Source organism: Oncorhynchus kisutch, linkage group LG13 (assembly GCF_002021735.2).
Source record: "Oncorhynchus kisutch isolate 150728-3 linkage group LG13, Okis_V2, whole genome shotgun sequence".
NCBI classification, from domain to species: Eukaryota; Metazoa; Chordata; class Actinopteri; order Salmoniformes; family Salmonidae; genus Oncorhynchus; species Oncorhynchus kisutch.
Genome location: NC_034186.2, coordinates 3,633,648 through 3,639,282, shown reverse-complemented (window position 1 = coordinate 3,639,282; position 5,635 = coordinate 3,633,648). Strand labels below are relative to the sequence as shown.

General features: G+C 42.5%; 2 non-coding genes across 2 annotated transcripts; both read right to left on the bottom strand.

Annotated features, from left to right (window-relative positions):
* Positions 1-3,163: 3,163 nt before the first annotated feature.
* On the bottom strand, positions 3,164-3,235 carry trnap-ugg (transfer RNA proline (anticodon UGG)). The gene has a single exon. It is a non-coding gene; the product is annotated as a tRNA-Pro (tRNA).
* Positions 3,236-3,420: 185 nt separating this feature from the next.
* On the bottom strand, positions 3,421-3,492 carry trnap-cgg (transfer RNA proline (anticodon CGG)). Its single transcript has one exon. It is a non-coding gene; the product is annotated as a tRNA-Pro (tRNA).
* Between the last annotated feature and the right edge of the window lie 2,143 nt (positions 3,493-5,635).

The window sequence follows — 5,635 nt, the reverse complement described above, 5'->3', positions numbered from 1 at the left end:
TCGCCCATCTCCCCCTCATTACCCCCTGTGTATTTATACCTGTGTTCTCTGTTTGTCTGTTGCCAGTTTTGTTTCGTCAAGCCTACCAGCGGTTTTCCCTCTGCTCCTGTCTATCGATTGTTCCTGTTTGCTAGTTTTCCCGGTGTTGACCATTCTGCCTGCCGTCCTGTACCCACCTTTCTGGATTACTGCCCCTTCACCTGCCTTTTGCCTGTCCCTGTTCGATTTAATAAACTGTTGTTACTTCAAAGTTGTCTACATCTGGGTCTCACCTGAAATGTCCTTCATACAGTATGCAGATTCTCATATGTGTAAGGATACTGACACCGAAACACACATTCTATAATATTGAACTCTGTTGTGGTCAAATAAAAGCAGCCATTACAAAACAACTGAGTAAAATGTGACTTGTGCCACTTACTGATCATGTGCCAAGGTGAAACAACTGATGGGTTGACCAATCATGTGCCATGGTGAAACAACTAATGGGTTGACAAATCATGTGCCACGGTGAAAGAACTGATGGGTTGACCAATCATGTGCCATGGTGAAACAACTAATGGGTTGACCAATCATGTGCCACGGTGAAAGAACTGATGGGTTGACCAATCATGTGCCACGGTGAAACAACTAATGGGTTGACCAATCTTGTGCCAAGGTGAAACAACTAATGGGTTGACCAATCATGTGCCAAGGTGAAACAACTAATGGGTTGACCAATCTTGTGCCAAGGTGAAACAACTAATGGGTTGACCAATCATGTGCCAAGGTGAAACAACTAATGGGTTGACCAATCTTGTGCCACTTACTGATCATCTTTAGGCACAACGTGGCACATTGAAACATTGTGTGCTCTCTGATATGACAGTCAATGTCAGATATAATAGAATGTGATTGATAAACAAAAGGTTATTTCACTTTCCCAGCTGTCCACATCCTTGACGCCAGGGGATGTAGGTTAATTTTGTCAATCATCCCCTTTACTCAAAAGTGGCCAGCAAGCATTTCATTCAGTATGGCGTCCTTCTCCTCCTTAGTGAAAAATCACCCTCCTGTGTGGCTGGCCATCCTTTCCCCGTAGGTACATGTGATTGCCTAACAAATTGAACGAGAAGAGTTGTCATGCCATTGAAGTGCAAGCTACATACAAACAGAAAGCTAACATAACAGTTCAAATTTAATTTAATTTGTCACATGCACCGAATACAACAGGTGTAGGTAGACCTTACAGTGAAATACTTACTTACAAACCTTTACAACAACAATGCACCGAATACAACAGGTGTAGGTAGACCTTACAGTGAAATACTTACTTACAAACCTTTACAACAACAATGCCGTTCAAGAGTTACGAAAGTATTTACTAAATAAAGACAAATAAAATGCCATCCCAGAGCTACAACATGAATTAACCTTCATTGTTTTAAATCATAATTAGAGACACTTTTTTTGTCCAGCATATTTGCACATGTGTTTTGATTTGAATATGTTAGTCAGACAGTAAAGGAAATGTCACCCACTGAACTCCCCCATCTTGGTTGCGGGTTTATCCAGGTCGCAGTTGTAAATGAGAACTTGTTCTCAACTGGGCTACCTGGTAAAAATATTTTAAAAAAATCAGAAACTAGCTGAACAGATTGGTTGTTTGTTACGTTCACATTTAGAAATGTAAATTTGGTACGGCTGGGCAATGTCAACTCGGCTGTGAGTAAGAGGACGGAGAGAGGATGTCACGCCCTGATCTGTTTCACCTGTTCCCCCTCCAGGTGTCACTTATTTTCCCCAGTGTATTTATCCCTGTGTTTCCTGTCTCTCTGTACCAGTGTATTTATCCCTGTGTTTCCTGTCTCTCTGTACCAGTGTATTTATCCCTGTGTTTCCTGTCTCTCTGTACCAGTGTATTTATCCCTGTGTTTCCTGTCTCTTGTACCAGTGTTTTTATCCCTGTGTTTCCTGTCTCTCTGTGCCAGTGTATTTATCCCTGTGTTTCCTGTCTTTCTGTGCCAGTGTATTTATCCTTGTGTTTCCTGTCTCTCTGTGCCAGTGTATTTATCCCTGTGTTTCCTGTCTCTCTGTGCCAGTGTATTTATCCCTGTGTTTCCTGTCTCTTGTACCAGTGTTTTTATCCCTGTGTTTCCTGTCTCTCTGTGCCAGTGTATTTATCCCTGTGTTTCCTGTCTCTCTGTGCCAGTGTATTTATCCTTGTGTTTCCTGTCTCTCTGTGCCAGTGTATTTATCCCTGTGTTTCCTGTCTCTCTGTACCGGTGTATTTATCCCTGTGTTTCCTGTCTCTCTGTACCAGTGTATTTATCCCTGTGTTTCCTGTCTCTCTGTACCAGTGTATTTATCCCTGTCTATCCTGTCTCTCTGTGCCGGTGTATTTATCCCTGTGTTTCCTGTCTCTCTGTGCCAGTGTATTTATCCCTGTGTTTCCTGTCTCTCTGTACCAGGTTGTCTTGTATGTTCAGCGTGTTTTTACCGTACTACTTTTTTTAGTCCTCCCGGTTTCGACCCTTTCCTGTATCTGGACTCTGTACCCGCCTGCCTGACCATTCTGCCTGCCTTGACCACGAGCCTGTCTGTCACTATGTACCCAACTGCCTGACCATTCTGCCTGCCTTGACCACGAGCCTGTCTGTCACTATGTACCCACCTGCCTGACCATTCTGCCTGCCTTGACCACGAGCCTGTCTGTCACTATGTACCCACCTGCCTTACCATTCTGCCTGCCTTCAGCACGACAGAAAGACATGTGGACAGAAAGTTATTTTGCAAGCAGTATTATTATGTGTGGGGCTCTACAATATATCTAAAGTCAACAACAGGACCCCGAAAGATAACCGGCATAGACAACACACAGCACGGTATGGCACGCATTTAATAAAGTGATTCTATGGAATCTACTGTGTTGCACAGCCTGATGGAATAAACTACCTTCCGAAATTCTGGAAATTCGACGGGATGACATGAGACAAAAAAACAGGTTGATGGTGACTTGCAATAACTGGGACATACTGCCACCTACAAACAGTAACAGATATGACATTCAAACATAAAAACTAAAGAAAAATCTACTTTATCCAAAGACGTCTTAATTTCTCCATCTATGTTAATGATCTGCATAGTTTTAGGAGTAAGTATGAGTCCGGGACTGAAAAAAAGCGGGCTCGTCCGGGATTTGAACCCGGGACCTCTCGCACCCAAAGCGAGAATCATACCCCTAGACCAACGAGCCACGTTATAGTTGCACAAAAAGACAGCATATACAGCGTTCATTCTACATCAGGCCGGATTGGGCGTCTAACCAGAACGAAATACCATCATAACAAATCGTATTTTAAATAACGTTTATCTTGTGTTACTGCTTGCATACATGATTTGTTTCCATTTAATTTAGCCAAAGTCGAGATATAAAAACAAGGGCTCGTCCGGGATTTGAACCCGGGACCTCTCGCACCCGAAGCGAGAATCATACCCCTAGACCAACGAGCCACGTGCAGTTGCATGTAACGTTTTGCCTTATAAAATAGTAACTCAGACAAATCATTCTTCAACTAACATTGCCGTTCTGTAATACTCTTGACAGCTACCTATCAAATATTGCAACAAATAGCGACTATTGATAGGTATAGTTATCGTCACACCATTCTTTTATTTTAAGGTGTTGTCTTTTTGTTCGCTAAGGCCATTTACTTTAAATGCTGTTCGTCTTCCCAGTAGCCTACTTGGTGTGAACTGCTGAATGCAACCTTTTATTTAACTAGGCAAGTCAGTTAAGAACAAATTCGTATTTACAATGACAGACTACCGAAATGCAAAATACCTCCTGCGGGGACGGGGGCTGGGATTAAAAATAAATAACATATAAATATAGGACAAAACACACATATCGACAAGAGGGGCAACACAACATAGCAAGGCAGCAACATAGGACAACACAGCATGGTAGCAACACAACATAGCAAGGCAGCAACATAGGACAACACAGCATGGTAGCAATACAACATAGCAAGGCAGCAACATAGGACAACACAGCATGGTAGCAACACAACATAGCAAGGCAGCAACATAGGACAACACAGCATGGTAGCAACACAACATAGCAAGGCAGCAACATAGGACAACACAGCATGGTAGCAACACAACATGATATTCGATTGTTTATATTGTGTTATTGACTGTACGTTTGTTTATGTGTAATTTTGTGTTGTTTTTGTCGAACTGCTTTGCTTTATCTTGACCAGGTCACAGTTGTAAATGAGAACTTGTTCTCAACTGGCCGACCTGGTTAAATAAAAGGGGAAATAAACTAAATAAAAAACAACATGGTAGCATCACAGCATGACAACAACATGGTAGCAACACAAAACATGGTACAAACATTATAGGGCCCAGATAACAGCACAAAGGGCAAGAAGGTAGATACAAGTGTCCATGATTGAGTCTTTGAATGAAGAAATTGAGATAAAACTGTCCAGTTTGAGTGTTTGTTGCAGCTCGTTCATAACTTGCAGCTAGTTGATTGTTGACACATCAACCAGGACTAAATGAAAGGTTCACCCATTTTTGAAGGTTATATTGTTTTTGTGCATCTCTGAGTGATGTTTTATCGAGTCCCTGGGTCATTTGATGTTTTCATGTGAATTTAAATGATTGGCGTTCAAAGCAGGCAGAAATCCGGTCGGTATTACGTAGCACTGTGATAAAGTCGCTCTCATAGGAATACGACTTTTAGATCGTGAAAACATTTGTCATCTCATACACCTCCGATTTCAGCACTGGCCAGTGTCATAACTCGGCAGGATGTCTTCTCCCATTGATCACATTTTTTTTTGCGATATTCTCCGAGGAATGTGTAATTTAACAGAGGGTCAAAGCACATTTTTTCGTATTTGTCTGCCTCTTTAGTCCAGGGTGCGTTGCATGGTGCCATTGTCAGAGATATTATAAACAGGAGAGAGGAATTCAATGAATGACGAACGTAATATCACCTCACCCAGTAGACTGTTGACCAATCGCGTTCACGTTGTCATGCTGCGTCATGCGGTCGCTAAGCTAATCATCACGCAATCCATTCTCAAAGTCGGTGTATATGTCGAGAAACCTGCCGATTTTCCTCTGGAAAAGATGTGTAATGTTGTACTTCTTGTTAACGAAATGAGTGTAAATGTTGGGTTTTTGAGCTAGCGCTCAATAGACTCTCATTCACTGACTTGAAGGAGAGTGCCCCTTGTCCCGAATCGCCCAGAATGCATGCACCGCTCGGCCCATTGACATAACATGGGCAGTGGATTTTTCCTTTAAGGCGCATGGCAATTTGTGATTGTTGTTGTTTTGGTAATCAGTGGCTGTATGGGATGGGGAGTGGTTTCCCTCTCCTAGGCAATCAGGAATTTGTACAGGGAGATGTGCTCTTCTCCTCTGCTAGGCAATCAGTCATTTGTACAGGGAGATGTGCTCTTCTCCTCTGCTAGGCAATCAGTAATTTGTACAGGGAGATGTGCTCTTCTTCTCTGCTAGGCAATCAGTAATTTGTACAGGGAGATGTGCTCTTCTTCTCTGCTAGGCAATCAGTAATTTGTACAGGGAGATGTGCTCTTCTTCTCTGCTAGGCAATCAGTAATGTGTACAGGGA